General features: G+C 38.1%; 1 protein-coding gene across 1 annotated transcript in view; it reads right to left on the bottom strand.

The window, feature by feature from the left end:
- SGPP1 (sphingosine-1-phosphate phosphatase 1) overlaps positions 1–9,992 on the bottom strand; it is a gene marked incomplete at its 5' end in the record, with an annotated part of 15,686 nt that overhangs the window by 5,232 nt on the left and 462 nt on the right. The window lies entirely within an intron of this gene.

Raw genomic sequence — 9,992 nt, 5'->3', positions numbered from 1 at the left:
CATGCCATTCTCGGCCGCTGACTTTGTTATGCCAGCCACAAAATAACCCTTGTACCCTGTGCTGCACCACCAGGACACACGCCAAGGACAGCCCCGTCACTCAGCCCCGTTCTGCCTCCACCATCATTTCCACCAAGCTCGAGGCAGAAGTAACGCCGCCCGCTCCAGGGACGCGCTCAAGCTGCACAACCCCTCTGCGTGGTGCTGCTCCACTCGCCCACCCCGAGGACTATCGAAGCAGAAATGCTGTATGTACCAGGATAGGTACAGAACCTCAGCTCTCTGAAGAGAAGAGGAGCTTCTGGCACCCCTTCACATGCTCCGCAAGATGAAAGCCCAGGAAGACACACTTGCTGTTTGTCAGACTAGCAAGAGACGATTTACTACCTCCAGAACAATGCAAGCTTCTCGACTAGAAAATTTAGTAACATCCCAACTGCTTGGTGCTAGAATTGAGCTTGTATGCGTTGCCACATGTCTAAGTTTCAAATAGTTTTGCACATCACTTGGTACCTTATATCCACTCTTGTCTCCTGGCATGCATCTGCTATGCTTCAGGCTCCAATTGGGGGTAAGGCTTTTATTTAACAAAGATGTTTCCAGTATTTCTGAAATACCTGGCGAAGACAGAAGCTGGAGCTTCAGCATGAGGCCCAGTGAAGTGCCAGGCTCAGCAGGCTAGAGCAGCTCACGGTGCTCTGGGGGAGATGATGTTAGAGCAGCTAAACAGCAAGAACTAAGAAAAAGGAGCATGCAGGAAAAGGTATATGTGAGGAGTTTTAAAGAGTCCTTGGCAGGTCGCTGTAAACAGCAGGGAGAGTAGGATAAATTCTGGAAATAAAAAAAAAAATGCTTGTGTTACAAACTCTCAAGAGAAGGGTATTTGCAGAAGAAAGAAACCGTATCACAAACACCAACTTTGAGGATTTTGGAAATAATATTTTGCTCTGTCTTATCTCACTCTAATTCTGGTTTTAATAATATTGAGGATGCACATTAAAACATCTGAAAACACTAGCTAGTTTAGTTTGTTTGTAAGAAAGCATCTGTATTCAAGAGCTCAAACACTTACCTATTGTATCCCCCACAAAAAAGTCAATTATACTTGATATATGAATCAGGGTTAAATGTAATGAAGAATTTTTAGCTTCAGCCCAGATCAGTTCTTCTTACTGAAGTATCTTTAGCATGACCTGTCCACAAATGTGTCTGCAGTTATTACACACATGCGGATTTTGGGTAATTTTAACACATGATAACAATAATCACAAAAGTCCTAAACACAGTGGCTTTCCACCCAAGAAAGCTCATTCACTACAGTATGCACTGCCGTACTGTATCCAATCTACTACTAAAAAAGCAGAAGATTGAAAAAACTTATGCTAATTTCCAGGGGGAATTAGAATATGTCTGTTTATTTTACAATGACTCAAGTGGCTTTTCCTTTTTAACTGTCCTCTTCCTTCTGTTCCCTTCAGAAAATCATTTATATGCTGTGCTTCTTGTACTCATCTGTCCAATCAGTGCTCAGTCATTCCTGTGAATGTTGCTTTTCATATCACTACTGGCAAGACATAGCCCAAATATCTTACTAAAAACACAATGCTCTAAGCGCTTCTCGGATTTTTTCAGTGCACTCTGCCCCAAAATAATTGTCTCAAACTCAAAGCTTAACTTCTGAGCTATTGTATGAATAAAAAAAAAAAAAAAAGACCATTAGGTAGTACTGTAGAATGCTGAAAATATTAGAAAATTAGTTTGTAACCCTTTGTGACTGCTGGAAGTTTCTCCAGGTAGCATGTGATTTTTAAAAAAGTAAAGAAATGAGCATCTAGAGTATGCTTTAAGAATGTTCCATTATGAAAGAAGGAATTTTCTGACCTAGGTCAAAGCTTTTAGGACAGATTGTTTCCTTATGAGCATTTTTAAACAATGGTTATGTTATTAAGACTGCTGGCAAAAAGTCAGATTGGGGGAGGGAGGAGGATAGGCACTTGGGGGAAACAGTTTCTATGTGATCCAGTCAGAAGCTTGCAAACCCTTTTCAGAGGATGTAACCAAATAAAATGGGAGTTTCCCATAAAAAATATAGGGCAGAAAATTCTCAAAGACTCATTGAGAGTAGTTTCACTGCAATATTTTCCCAATTTAATTCAAATTAACTGACTGAAACAAGATTCTGGATTGGGAACAAAGTTGAGGCCTGAAAGATGATGAGCAGTCTACTCAGCTTTATTCCTAGCTTCTTCTTTAACTTAATACATGGGTTTAAGAAATCAATCTCTTATCCTTTTTTTTCCCCCTTCCTCATCTAACATGCTTGGTGATCTCCCCCTCAGTCACATACATTTAAGACTGGAACACTTTTCTTAATGGACATGATGCCTTCAAAGAAACATATCCATTCAAACATTTGAAAGCCAAAATGTCAGCAAAGCTATTTTTAAATCTTTATGTTGCATTTTTCTCCACCTCCAATCTCTGCCTTCACTTCACCTTCTAATATTGCATCTGTACTATACATATTTAGGCATACTATCAAAGTTTTATCCTGGCCTTTAGAAAATATTTGTGCAAACTGGATATCAGTGATTTGATCTAATATGGAACATGAAGTACTTTTCTCAAGGAGAAAAATGCCAGGTTGATACTGGGGTTTGAGTGATTATGATTTTTGAAGTTCATATTCAGTACTACGTGAGTGTCTATTTTTCTACGAAGTTAAGATTTTTTTGAAATTAAGATTTTGAAAATTGGGGATTTTTTTTAAAATTTATGAAAAAAAAAAAAAGCAGTCTGTAGTTCAATAAATACTCCCTATACTCAAAATTGCTGAGGTGGCACAGTAGCTCTGGAGACATAATGACTTTTTGAAGATACACATAGGATAGTCTTATTTGAGGATATGAAGGCAGAGTATGAGATGTTCGCGTCTAAAACAGGCTGCTCCCGAGGATCTGACTCAAAGCAACTCTTAAGTATGGTCACAAATGAAGATACGTCAATTCTGTTATCAAAAAGAAAAAACTGAGATAATAAAACTCGGTTTTTATGTCTCCTTCTGGCAGCAGTGATGACTGACAACCTTTCAGACCTCAGTTAGAAAGGAGATGTGATGTCAGTCTGCCTTCTGATGCCTAAATAAGAACAGCAATAAACTGGGGAAGAAGGTAGAAGTGAACTTGCGATCTTTTGTCCTTTGTGCCTCTGTAAGTGATTTATCATGCGGGTAACCATGGGACAAAAATCGCTGGAATTTCAGCAGTCTTGCTTTAATATCTTTTAAGTAGGGATTATCATTATGTCTATATATAAACTTTGTAGGAAGGATCTAAAAGTTTATAACTCAAAAGTAATTGATAACTTAACTTTTAGATTTGTGGATGCAATATTTTCCAAAATAAGAGACTAAAGCAAACCTCAAAGTGTGTTTATGACTTGCTTCCATGAATGCTTGAGATAGTTTTATATTTAATTTTTCACATTACTTTTTTCAGAAAATTTGCCTATTATAAGTAGAAAATACAGTAAAAGCTGTTTGTTTTGCTCTTTTTCTTTGAAGAACCATTTGTGATTGGGAGATGAAATCCACTATTTAATGTAAGATATTTATTGAAACCTACTATTTATTGTAAAGCAGAGCTGATAAAATGTTAATAGTCTTAAAGCACTACACTAATAGATGATGTCTGGTGTTTTGCAGGATTTTGTATGCGAAGGCAGTGAGAGGTTATGGATACTTATAACCATGGTATAACCAACAAATATATGACAAATACATGTAGGCAGTAATTTTCTAGACGAAACAACCTTTAGAAAACGCATGACAGTACTTCAGACAGTAATTTGGAAGGAAATTTATGGCATCATCTTTTTTTATAGGAATCGAGGTGATATCCCCTGTAGGTGTTATGACTTGACATGTGGCTGGGCAGTCCTCTTGCTGAGGTGCAAGGTGTGTGGGAGTGTTAATATTCTCCTTTAGTCACTTTCTACACTTATCCCTACATCTGAGGACAAAATACTCAGTTGTCTGATCACCCCAAGGCAGATTTTAAGCAGGTGGTACCCATTTGTTCCTCTATGAATTCCTGCACCCAGTGGCTGCTTTTCAAAGGTGTAAGTAAAAACAGGCCAAGGAGGAGGCAAGGTATTGTGCTTTACCTGTGTTGGAAATAGGGGGTTCTTTGGCTTCCTCTCTGCTAGCCTCAAAGGAGGTTAGCAAGCTCTGGCGGCCCAAAGGGGCCGTTATGCCTTGTGATGCTCCACAGCTGGGTAGTGGGGTCATGGTGAAAAAAAAAAAAAAATCAGACTGGTTACATGGGCAATGCAAGGAGGTATGAATATAAGGTGCCATAACAGGGCAGGTGAAGGTTAAAGCCTTCTCTAGCCTTCTCAAATTTTATTCCTGTACCTTAGACATGCTTCCTTATCAGTCAGTAAGATACTTATCAGTTTAGATAAACTGACAGGTGTCCAAGTGTGCTGGTTGCATAAACGTGGGAGCATAGTGGACAAAGCTTGGGGTGAGAACTAATCATAAAAATTGACTTAACTGTTGTATTGAAAGATACAACAGACAATAAACTGTCTTGTCAAAAGAGCCCAAGTAGTAAATAACACTGGTTAAGCTATATCATAAATTCCTTGCACTGACAAGCCTTAACAACAAAAACCAAAAATTTGAGAGTGCTACATGTCATTACAAGTATCCCTCCTTTAAATTCCAAGATAAAGATTTTAATGCCAGGCCTGCAAGGAATTAAAAGGTTTAAATTTTCTGCTACACATAATTTGAAAAGAAATTAAAGTCACAATAGGAAATAGGGTCTGTTACTTCCTTTCCTTGCAGTCATCATCAGGGGAAAAAAAAAAAAAAAAAAAAATCCTCCCTGAGAATACTCTGCAAGAATCACCTACGGCTTGCTCTGCTTATGCCCCCAACATTTAAAAAATAGGTTTTCCACAAACTGAAGTTTTCTCAGGTTTAATCAACGCACCATATTTGATAGTACAAGGAGCACTTTACATATGTACAATCCATCAAGAAAAAAAAATTGCTTAAGAAGTATTCCCTTTGAATTCTGTCTTCATCAAAAACTCTGCATCTAACCTTACAGCTTGTGTTTTTACATATTGCCCCTCTGCCCCTTCACATTAATTAAAGATTTGCTTATGCAAAATTAAAAAACACATTTAATGCCAATCGACATAGTTTAAGAGGACAGGCTCCTGCATATCTCTGGCAGAGATTCCCAAGTGAGATTTGTAAGAACTGGCTATGCTCTCTTCAAACTTTTAAGAGCACCCAAATCAAACAGGTCACACAACTAGTTTTTTCCAGCCTCCTTTACAAATAAACTACAGGCATTAATATGGACCTCAAAACACAACCTTCCAACTCAAATACACAAGACAAGGCCATGCTTACACCCCAAATTCTCATCTCTCTCAAGAGCTCTTCATTGTGTGGGTGATTCTGGGCTTTCAGATCACCCCTTCAGCAATGTTTCTCATGTCATGAGTGATTTTGTTTGGTTTAAGAAACACATGTAAGAAAACCAATTAGACCAAAGAGATGTGTGCTTGTCTAAGTTTCTTTACAACAGGTTAGTATTTCAGCCAAAACCCACTTGTTTTTCTACTGAGAGATGAAGCATCCCTTTCTGAAAGGAGGCTGTACTTCCTCTTACACACAGACTTTGTACATAAGAGATGGCCTCCTACACAGAGCTTTCAGATTTACCATTACATCAGTCTTACTGCACATGCAAGCCTTTCATCAGGGACAGACACTTGAAACTAGCATTTGCCCACTTCCTTCCACTATAGCAGTGTTGTGACTAGGTTATTCATCCAACCCCGATAACCAATTACCCAATGAAAGAACAGGCAGATGGTTCTAGAGGCAGTATTTAGTAATGGTCAGTCAGAATCACAGGATGATGCAGATCTCTCTGAAATCCCAATACAGATCCTGTCAAACCAATCTCATTTGATTAGATTCACTGGCTTTGACTTATAAAAATAATGGCATGGACGAAAGATTTTTGGAAGGGTGTTTGACAGCGTACACCGTGACATGATTCTTACACAATAGGTAGTATGGAGAGTCAGTAGAGCATTAAGTAAATGAAGACTGAAAAATACTTTTAGGTGTGTCAGTCAAAAAAGCAATTACAGAACAGACACACTCCAGCACGCGTTTAGCAGTAGTTATTAAGGTCACCATTATCATCAGTGGGGTGGAAAGACAGTCACTGATGACAGGATTTGCATACAAAACATTGGCAGGCAAGTACATAGAGAGGACACTGCTGTCATGTTCCATGATCTAAACTGCTTCAGAATATAATCCCATTCAAACGGCGCTGGTTAATGCAGTACAGAGGCCAGCTGCTCACCAGTGTTCTGGGGCTCCTTCTGAATATCAACTTAACGAAGTTTGTTCGAGGGCCTACAGTGAGAGTCAGCAGTTCTTGACTCAGCTCATTAATGCAGAGCTCAGGAAGGAGCAAACCCTCACTTGCTAATCCAGACAACTACTGCTACAGCCGGGCTGCATTACTGAGGAACTCTGGGAGAAAGGCATATTTTCTGTCTCTGATTTTTTTCCCCCCTCTCCTCAAAAATAAAACAGCAGGTGTATGTCACATTCAGGTGTCACCCTAACTCAAGCATCATTTCTAATAAAGTATGTACTGATCTCTATTTATTTGATTACTTTGAACTGCAGATTTTAAAATGTAAAGCAGACTTTCCTGTAGTCTCAGCCTTGGGCTTCTGAAGATTTTGTAGATTAGTCATTCACACTCTCTCTTCCTCCCCATTCCGGACATGATATAAGACAGCCTGGCTCAAACTGTCAATATTTCAAAGAAAGAAGGTTATCCTCAATGGGATAAAGGTATACTTTTTCCTCCATCATATCAAGATCTATAATCTCACTGTCTTTTAAGTGTTTGTCCTCCGCTTTCAGAGTATCAGAGCTTCAAAGACAGAAAGAAAAATATGAACATCTATAAAACTCCTAAATTCTCACGAGTTTTTGGCACAAGCTTTGTATTTCAAGGTTGCTGAAGTGTCTTTGAAACAAGTGGTTTTCTCCGCTGTGATTTAACAATAATAAATACATAGAGATTACACGAGTAGAACCAATGGTTTCAGACAAGTTCTCATAATGCAAGGAGAAACTGTAAAGTTATATTCCACAATGGACAGAACTGTAAGTTATTATGAAAGTTATCTTAACATGTAATTTGTTTCTGTTTGAAAGCTAGTTGCACTGAATATTCTCTATGTCCAATATTTGTCACAATCACCTTTAAAAAACATCTCTGAAAATATTTCACTCTGCATCTACTGCAAAGTGAAATATTGCATTTATAAGCAAGGTGCATTTGCTTTTAGAAGCACTTGTAAGTTGCATTTATAAGAAACTATTTTTGTTTTACCGTATGTAGTCTAAAAATGTTTTGAATGCTATGTGAAAGGAAAATAATTGTAATAGAATTACTGATAGGCACTGAAAACTAGGAAAGCACAAACAATTCAACAAGTTGAAATAAAACCTACTGAAATAAAAAAAAAACAGTTTTGATAATTTGGGCCATGCCTAGAAAAATAAGAGCAGATTTGCTCTGCTCTTGATATTGTTCAAGGAAAAGACTCATAGATTGTCTTTGTTCCACAGAAGAGAACCATTACACAATTCTAGGAAGTCATAGCCAAATGAAAGCAAACTCCAAATAAGTTATACAGGAAAGTGATTCCCTTCTGACTGGAGTAGCCTCCTTTAAAGCACCAGTGGCTTTCTTTGGTTTAATATAAATGTCAATGTGACAAACTCAATTAACATTACCTGTATTCCAGAATAAAAGTCCCTGCAGAGAGTTGCAGATATATCTGCTTAAATTCACTCAGCCTGCTCCACTTTCATGATCAGGATCTGTGTAATGGTTGCTTATACTACACACAGAGAAAGACTATCCTCAACATTCACCAACAAGGTTAAATCCAGCCAACTCTACCTACACCAATAAATATGCATAATTTAATAAAAATCAGTTACTGCGAGCTCCTTTTTCATTAATAGCTTTTTAATTAGTTCTGAGGCCAGCCTTTTTTAATCCCACCAGCTTCCATAAAAGCGTGACAAAGTTGTCATATAGATTCTATTCCCTTTCAACACAAGCAAAATACAGAGAACGATGGAAGTATTAGATCAAAGCTCAACTGTCTTGAGAGGTGACTCTGAAGATACTCAGCATGCTATGTAGGTTAACTTTTGATTAATATTTGGGAAAATATTAAATAATAAAAATCAGGTATTCTCTTAAAAATGAACCCTTTGAAATGCCAGAGAGTGGTTTCAGAGAGGTCTGTTATTCATACCTATTTCATAGGAAAAAGGAATTAAGACTTAAACACAGTTCTAAATGAATAATAGCAAGACCTGATTTCTCAATACACATTCATTATAAATATGTTTAGTCAATTAGCACAGTATTTCACAGACCACAGCTGCATGGTTGGCAAGCCAAAGATTGAACTTGGTTCACTGGCAAAAATACCATTTCACACGTTGTCAGTTTGCTGGTTCTATAAAAGCAATCAAGCTGGGTTCTCCTTTGTACACAACATCACTCTGTACAAATCTAATTGACTGACAGTATTAAATGAGGTTTCCCACATGCACAGGAATAGAAATACAGTTCTTTCCTCTAACTGACATCAGCTCTACACATGTAACTAGTAATAATCAAGTATTCAGATATAATTAGTCATTTCAAAATTCCCAAAACTAAGATTAAGCATCTCAGGAACAGAATTCCAAATATCTATTTCAAACACCCACAAAACAGAGCACTCGCAAAGAAGAGGAATTCCTTACTTCCTTTTGCTCAGGCTGTATCGCCTTGCAGAAATAGATGCATAACCTTTGTATTTGGCTTCTCTTTAACCAATCTCTAACCTTCAACTATCTCTTTCCTTCCAGGCACCCACTCCGGATGCTGAGATAGAGCCACAAAGTGTCACACTGTGACAGCAGACAAATGGTGATGGTTAACAGTAACTGGGAAGACAAGTTCAGCCCCTGCACTACACTTTAAAAGAGAGTTCTCTCTAACGAGATGACACACATCTTACTTAAAACAGGCACATACTATAATAAGAATCTGTAAACATTAACAACCTAAGAGTAGGCTTATTGCATAACTTTTTAAACATTAGACATAGCCCTCAAAACTGTTTCCTGACAAAGCCTTCTCCCTCATTTAGGGTGCTCTAAATCACTGGTGCACTGATTTAGCAGAATGCCAGAAGTGCTTTCTTTAGAGTTCTTACTGTCACCTATACTGCTAACAGCAAGTGCCTTAGCACATGCCACAGCTTGTGTAAACCAGATGGTCAGCGTTATTTTAACTTAATCTATTGATCCGAAGTGCAATAGGCAGATCCTAAGATTTTCCCGAATGCAAGTGCCGAAAAGATCAGCAATTATCAGCTCCTGCTAATTATTAGCATGTGAATAGCTGTAAAACTATCTGGAAGTATGCATATTCCTTAAAACAGAAACAACAGTTTCCAGTTTACAGGTAATGAAACTAGAAGACAGCGTTAAAGAAAATACTAAAGCTGCAACTGACTCGAACTAAAAAAAGGCTCAAAGCAAAGAAGGATCAAAAGCCCTTCAGTTCCTGGCTCTCCGAATTCTTGGTCAGTAAAATCAAACACCTGGAAAAATACCAGATGCCTATTCAAACTTCGTGCAAAACAGTCGCCCTACAAGAGATAAGTTTAAAAACCCCTCATAACAACAAAATCCAAGTTGTTAAAGCAGCCTTTTAACGCGTACTGAGCTAACAACTCGCAAAGTCAGCAGAACTCCCATCCAGGAGGCAGAATCTTGTTCGATTCTGTTCCCTTGTTCAACAGCTCTTGTCACCCGAGCACTCGCTTGGATCATATTAAAAGTAAAAAGGGGGGGA

Source organism: Apaloderma vittatum, unplaced genomic scaffold (assembly GCF_000703405.1).
Source record: "Apaloderma vittatum isolate BGI_N311 unplaced genomic scaffold, ASM70340v1 scaffold28279, whole genome shotgun sequence".
NCBI lineage: Eukaryota > Metazoa > Chordata > Aves > Trogoniformes > Trogonidae > Apaloderma > Apaloderma vittatum.
The sequence above is the reverse complement of the archived record's forward strand: the minus strand, read 5'-3'. Positions and strand labels throughout refer to the sequence as shown.